Here is a 7,810-nt window from a genome sequence, read left to right on the forward strand (position 1 = left end):
GACATTCATGATTATAATACCATAAAAAAGAAAGACTTACACTATCCTTTACTCAACCTATCTTTGCCACAGAAAGGGGTAAAATATGCTGCTATAAAAATTTTCGACCAATTACCAGATGAAATAAAGTGTCTGACAGACTGCAGTAATAGCTTCAAAAATAAATTGAAATCATATCTCCTTGACAACTCCTCCTATACCATAGATGAATTCTTGAAGAGGAGTAAATAAATATATAAGTATAGTATATCCATTTTGTGCAATTTAAAGGAATGGGGTAAATAATAGAAATATTACTCTTTAACTTAGTATTGTATTAAAAAATCTTATTTCATATGTGCATTGCTTGTGGACTTGACACGTTCCACATGATAACGGCTACTGTACCGTGCGATTGATCAATGGAACATGTAAAAAAAAAAACAACAACAACAACCCAAATTCAAATACTGCTCGGTTATCTCAGTTGATGATGTAGAAAGGTCCTTTTCTGCTTATAAAAATGCTCTGAGTGATCAAAGACACAATCTTACTACCGAACATTTGGAACAGTACGTGGTTGTTTATGTTTACAGTAGTAGAAAAATGTAAAATAAATTGTGAATGATTTGGTCCATTAGTATTAACTAAAAGTTAATGCTGTTCAAAAAAATTTGTGATTGTATGTTGTTTTTTAAATAAAATATTTCGGAGTTTTTGAGCATGCCCCTCTGCACGCGATATATCTCGAAGTTGGTCCTGTACATATCGATTTTTTCGCTGCGACTCACTTGCACCACATCTGCTTGTTACCGATAACAATAGCAAAGAAGGAACAGTTCTTGAAACATGGTATGCATCCCCATTTTGCAAATTTTTATAAAATAATTCCAGAAAGGTCTCCTTCCTAACCTCTACCAGAAAGTATTCGGAAAATGATGTCAGCTTTCTAAATGTACAGATTTTTCGTGTGGCCAGTGCACTTCCTCATAATTGATAGGCGCAGGTTCGACTTTGAGATATAATGCACACAGTAACCATGTTTTTTTTTATTATTTGTTCTTGCATATTTCATCAATTTTCATACATTTTTAAGCACGTTTCATGCATATTTTAAGGTTTTTATTATGCATATAATCCGGTCTCTAGAAATAATACTTTAAATTGCAAATTATGTATCAAGAAAGCATAGGTGTGTGTTTGTTGATTCATAGGGTTTTGGTAGAAATGTAATGTACCATTGATCATGTTTCTTGAACACTAGTAAGTGTTACACATATCATGGATTTATTTCAGGATGCGTCAGGATGAGTAGTTACGGGGTGTGGGAACATTAATGCCAATATACGTAATTCAGTTTGTTGTAAAAGTCTTTACTCCTTACCGCTATTGCATGTATGTGTGATCACATTGAGCAGAGTGCTGGAAGAATGACTGATAATTACAAGCCTATACATGCTTCCACACTTCTAGTCATTTGCTTGCTATGTCTCTGACATGTTCATTGCTGCTGCCTCTTGCTGATGTTGCAAAGTCAAACTGCGAGGTCATTCACACACTGTAGATAGTTTCACAAGAGCTGAGTGGCAGTATGAACCTTCATGTTGTAAACACAGGATGTATTGTGTGTCCCACACATCATGCCCACTGACAACATAACAACTTCCAATTTTCGCGGTGGTTCGATGAACTGTTTCGAGCTGTACATTCCCCTCAGGGAATTTGCGTCACCATTAGCTCATTAATTATCAGCAATCTGCGTACTTGCTGTAACAAGTTGGAAGTAAAATTGGAAACTTGGTTGCTACTTGTAGAAGACAGTGAGCTCTATTTGAAGATCCAGTGTAACTAATAATACACACCACTTTGGTCCAGAATTGGTACCATTATCTTGAAAAGTGATCTAGAATGCTCAAAATATAATGATTTTCATTTTTTTGATTTTGCTAAGGAACAAGTAATATCCAAATCCACACATTCAAAAAGTTTCTGAGAGTTCTTGTAGAGATCATTTTGTTTTGCCCATATCATTCTGCTTATTCCATAATCATAACATGGAACATAACTGTAAGCATCTGCTTTCCAGTTTGACTGCCAGTAGAGTTGCACTACTCATAGGTTACTTGCTCTTTCGCATCTGTCTTGGGAATGGACTGCCATGACTTTCTGTTAACACTTGTTCTCATAGGCTTTCAGGTACAACAATAAGGTTACATTTATCACTGCTCTTGTAAGGTGTTACACCAACTACTTCAAATTTAGGATCTTGTTTCCAGGGTTGACAGTACATATTGACCTATCACATGTTCATCAATTGTTCTCTGCCTTTTGGGGAGCGTACTCTGACGTTCTTACTTAATTAGTTCACATTACTGTGTAGTTTTCAATGTCGATGAAATAGGTGGTGGTGGTGGTGGTGGTGGTGGTGGTGGTGGTGGTGGTGGTCTTCAGTCCTGAGACTGGTTTGATGCAGATCTCCATGCTACTCTAGCCTGTGCAAGCTTCATCTCCTAGTACCTACTGCAGCCTACATCCTTCTGAATCTGCTTAGTACATTCATCTCTTGGTCTCCCTCTATGATTTTTACCCTCCACGCTGCTCTCCAGTACAAAATTGGTGATCCCTTGATGCCTCAGAACATGTCCTACCAACCGATCCCTTCTTCTGGTCAAGTTGTGCCACAAACTCCTCTTCTCCCCAATTCTATTCAGTACCACCTCATTAGTTATGTGATCTACCCATCTAATCTTCAGCATTCTTCTGTAGCACCACATTTCGAAAGCTTCTATTCTCTTCTTGTCCAAACTATTTATCATCCATGTTTCACTTCCACACATAGCTACACTTCATACAAATACTATCAGAAACGTCTTCCTGACACTTAAATCTATACTAGATGTTAACAAATTTCTCTTCTTCAGAAACGCTTTCCTTGCCATTGCCAGTCTACGTTTTACATCCTCTCCACTTCGACCATCATCAGTTATTTTGCTCCCCAAATAGCAAAACTCCTTTACTACTTTAAGTGTCTCATTTCCTAACCTAATTCCCTCAGCATCACCCGATTTAATTCGACCACATTCCATTATCCTCATTTTGCTTTTGTTGATGTTCATCTTATATCCTCCTTTCAAGACACTGTCCATTCTGTTCAACTGCTCTTCCAAGTCCTTTGCTGTCTGTGACAGAATTACAATGTCATCGGCGAACCTCAAACTTTTTAATTCTTCTCCATGGATTTTAATACCTACTCAAAATTTTTCATTTGTTTCCTTTACTGCTTGCACAATATACTGATTTGAATAGCATCGGGGAGAGGCTACAACCCTGTCTCACTCCCTTCCCAACCGCTGCTTCCCTTTCATGCCCCTCGACTCTTACAACTGCCATCTGGTTTCTGTACAAATTGTAAATAGCCTTTCGCACCCTGTATTTTACCCCTGCCACCTTCAGAATTTGAAAGAGAGTATTCCAGTCAACATTGTCAAAAGCTTTCTCTAAGTCTACAAATGCTAGAAATGTAGGCTTGCCTTTCCTTAATCTTTCTTCTAAGATAAGTCGTAGGGTCAGTATTGCCTCATGTGTTCCAACATTTCTGCGGAATCCAAACTGATCTTCCCCGAGGTCGGCTTCTACCAGTTTTTCCATTCGTCTGTAAAGAATTTGCGTTAGTATTTTGCAGCTGTGACTTATTAAACTGATAGTTTGGGAATTTTCACATCTGTGAACACCTGCTTTCTTTGGGATTGGAATTATCATATTCTTCTTGAAGTCTGAGGGAATTTCGCCTGTCTCATACATCTTGCTCACCAGATGGTAGAGTTTTGTCAGGACTGGCTCTCCCAAGGCTGTCAGTAGTTCTAATGGAATGTTATCTACTCCCGGGGCCTTGTTTCTACTTAGGTCTTTCAGTGCTCTGTCAAACTCTTCACGCAGTATCACATTTCCCATTTCATCTTCATCTACCTCCTCTTCCATTTCCATAATATTGTCCTCAAGAACATCGCCCCTGTATAGCCCCTTTATATACTCCTTCCACCTTTCTGCTTTCCCTTCTTTGCTTAGAACTGGGTTTCCATCTGAGCTCTTGATATTCATGCAAGTGGTTCTCTTTTCTCCAAAGGTCTCTTTAATTTTCCTGTAGGCAGTTTCTATCTTACCCCTCGTGAGATAAGCCTCTACATCCTTACATTTGTCCTCTAGCCATCCCTGCTTAGCCATTTTACACTTCCTGTCGATCTCATTTTTGAGACGTTTGTATTCCTTTTTGCCTGCTTCACTTACTGCAGTTTCGTATTTTCGCCTTTCATCAATTAAATTCAATATTTCTTCTGTTACCCAAGGATTTCTACTAGCCCTCGTCTTTTTACCTACTTGATCCTTTGCTGCCTTCACTACTTCATCCCTCAGAGCTACCCATTCTTCTTATACTGTACTTCTTTCCCCCATTCCTGTCAATTGTTCCCTTATGCTCTCCCTGAAACTCTGTACAACTTCTGGTTCTTTCAGTTTATCCAGGTCCCATCTACTTAAATTCCCACCTTTTTGCAGTTTCTTCAGTTTTAATCTACGGTTCATAACCAATAGATTGTGGTCAGATTCCACATCTGCCCCTGGAAATGTCTTACAATTTAAAATCTGGTTCCTAAATCTCTGTCTTACCATTATATAATCTATCTGAAACCTTCTAGCATCTCCAGGGTTCTTCCATGTATACAACCTTCTTTCATGATTCTTGAACCAAGTGTTCGCTACGATTAAATTACGCTCGGTGCAAAATTTTACCAGGTGACTTCCTCTTGCGTTTCTTACCCCCAATCCATATTCACCTACTACGTTTCCTTCTCCTCCTTTTCCTACTGTCGAATTCCAGTCACCCATGACTATTAAATTTTCGTTTCCGTTCACTACCTGAGTAATTTCTTTTATCTCATCATACATTTCATCAATTTCTTCATCTGCAAAGCTAGTCGGCATATAAACTTGTACTACTGTAGTAGGCGTGGGCTTCGTGTCTATCTTGACCACAATAATGTGTTCAATATGCTGTTTGTAGTAGCTTAGCCGCATTCCTATTTTTTTATTCATTATTAAAGCTACTCCTGATTTACCCCTATTTGATTTTGTATTTATAACCCTGTATTCACCTGACCAAAAGTCTTGTTTGTCCTGCCACCGAACTTCACTAATTCCCACTATATCTAACTTTAACCTATCCATTTCCCTTTTTAAATTTTCTAACCTACCTGCTCGATTAAGGGATCTCTGATCCGTAGAACGCCAGTTTTCTTTCTCCTGATGACGGCGTCCTCTTGAGTAGTCCCCACCTGGAGATCCGAATGGGGGACTATTTTACCTCCGGAATATTTTACCCAAGAGGATGCCATCATCATTTTTTTTTTCCTCACTAGAAAATGTCAATTGTAATTTATTGCATAGAGAAGCTCACATAGTTCCTTTTTCCATTGTCATTCCGCTCTGTTCAGAAGGTGAGAAGCAAATGCGCTCACATTCAGTCAAATGTGTGTCAATTCGGTATAGCATAACTGTGTTATTTCACAGTTTTGGTATTACCTCACAGACACTAGCATTCGTTTGAGTCTGATTTTTAGAATTTCCATTGCAGCCATAATTGGGAAGACCAAATTGGATTTCTCATTGTGCTACATTGATCTGAGCATGGTTAGCTACTGGGAAATCTAACACCAACATGTACTTTTCTCATGTATTTCTCTGTTTATCACTTTTCTGAAGCATATTCATCTTGGTCTGTCAGGAAGTCAAATCACAACTTCCCTTCAGTTGTGCACCCAGATGCCATTTAACCCTTTAGCTGTACAACTTGGCTGCCACCAACTTTCTTCCTTGATTACACAGAACGCATCACAGAAATCTGATCCCCTGTGTTTTCACCATGATAAATTGCATTAATCAGCAGACCTTTGTGCAGTCATTAGTTGAGCTCACAGTAACTTTTGCTTTTTGGTAGGCTGAAGTAATGTTGGTCCTTCCTTTCCCTCTATCATTTAACATACTTCTACCAAAGCCCCCCCCCCCCCCCCCATTCGTGGCCGTGTCTTCTGTGTCCCCCTTCTTGTAGTTTTGTGAAATGTGTCCTCCACTCTACAGGCAAAACATTGAATTTTGTCTTACATGAAGTTGTACTTTGTTGGCTACTCCTACAATAGTTTGTTTCTGGTTATGGTTTGAAAACAGGATGATCCAGTTTCTCATTAAGTTGAGGCCTCCATAGCTCTTCTATGAATTGAGCTGCTATTTGCATTGTTTCTTCAAATGTCTTGCAGTGTTCCAGTCTAACCGCGCGACCAGCTTTACTGTGTAGACCATTCAAAAATGTATGTTATGCCCTTTGTTCAGCTTCAAACAGTTCTGCCTCATTGCGTGAATTGTTCTCTCTATGGTTCTGTGTGTTAACATTAATTTTCCTATTGATGCTCAGTGGCATTTCTGTCCAAAATATGCATATTTTGGAGTAGCTCCCGTGCTTTTCTTCTTGTTCTGTTGCACAAGTGACTGTTTAAATTGGTCCTATATAGCTTAACAACTGTGTATATTATCACATGTGACAAGACACATTGCACCATCATGGATTCAAAGCTTTGCCATGGTCCTTTTCTGAGAGTCACTCCAGAATCCTAGGCTGCTGCATTCTAGAATTTACCAAAAAGCAGGTGAACATCCCGATCTTATCTTCAGAAAGAAATCGGAACTGTAGGGATCAAAGAAATGTTCTCCAGATCCAGAGTGGTGCACAGTGGCGTGCTTTTGCGACCCAGTCCACCACATACGACACGGCCATTCAGTGCTACGGAGGGGCACGAGCGCTGAGTGACGTGCGTAAGCAGCACGTGTGTCCTGCCATCAGCTACCCTTACTTTTTTGTTCACAGGCACTATGCTCATATTTATGAGATATATTTTAAATGACTACAGTGAGTGTTTCATGATGGCTTCATGTGTTACTTTTGTTACAACATTCTTGATTTTTTGTTCTTATTATTACTCATTGCAGTGGGTCATCAGGCACATTTTTTCTTTTATTTTCAGCAGGTACTTGCAGTTTCGTTCCTGCAATGTGTAGATGGGGTCGACCTGAACAAATACTTCTCATTAAGTCTCTCATGCGACGAGGTCCTGTCAGAAAGTGTCGGCTTCTTTTCTGTTACAAAGAAAATTATTTCTAAATCAGAATTTTACATGCCCATTCAACAGAGTGGTCCCAAATTAGCCTAATGCAATATTCACTGTATAGATATGTATTATTTCTGCTGCATGGTGTTAGCAGTAAGTGGGAATCAGGACGGTGCTATCACTGCTGGAGTACTGGCTATCTTGTTTTGCTGTCCTTGTTAACACATATTGGTAAAACGAATATCCCACTATACTAATTTGTCATCAGTCTGTCAAATGGGCATGTAAAATTCATTTTGCTTGTAATGGGAAACAAAGCGACGCTTTCCATCAAAGCTGGAAATTGCTTGAAAGACGTGACGGGTACCAAAATATATGCGGAAACAATAGAGAGAATGTGCCTGCTGACTCTCGGGTGAGACACCCTTACAAAAATTACAATCAAGACACTTGTGATTAAAGACATATATTGTTCAAAATACTAACTTCAGATCACAACTCCCCCTGCAGGTCCGGGGGTTAGAATAGGCCCGAGGTATCCCTGCCCGTCGTAAGATACGACTAAAAGGAGTGTCTCACTGTTCAGCCCTATAAGTCCAGGTCCCATGTTACGGGTTGATCTGCCACTTTCCAAATTCTACAGAAGTGTGGGCCATATGGGGAAGGACACCTAAAGTGGC

This window comes from Schistocerca americana, chromosome X, assembly GCF_021461395.2.
Source record: "Schistocerca americana isolate TAMUIC-IGC-003095 chromosome X, iqSchAmer2.1, whole genome shotgun sequence".
Lineage (NCBI taxonomy): Eukaryota > Metazoa > Arthropoda > Insecta > Orthoptera > Acrididae > Schistocerca > Schistocerca americana.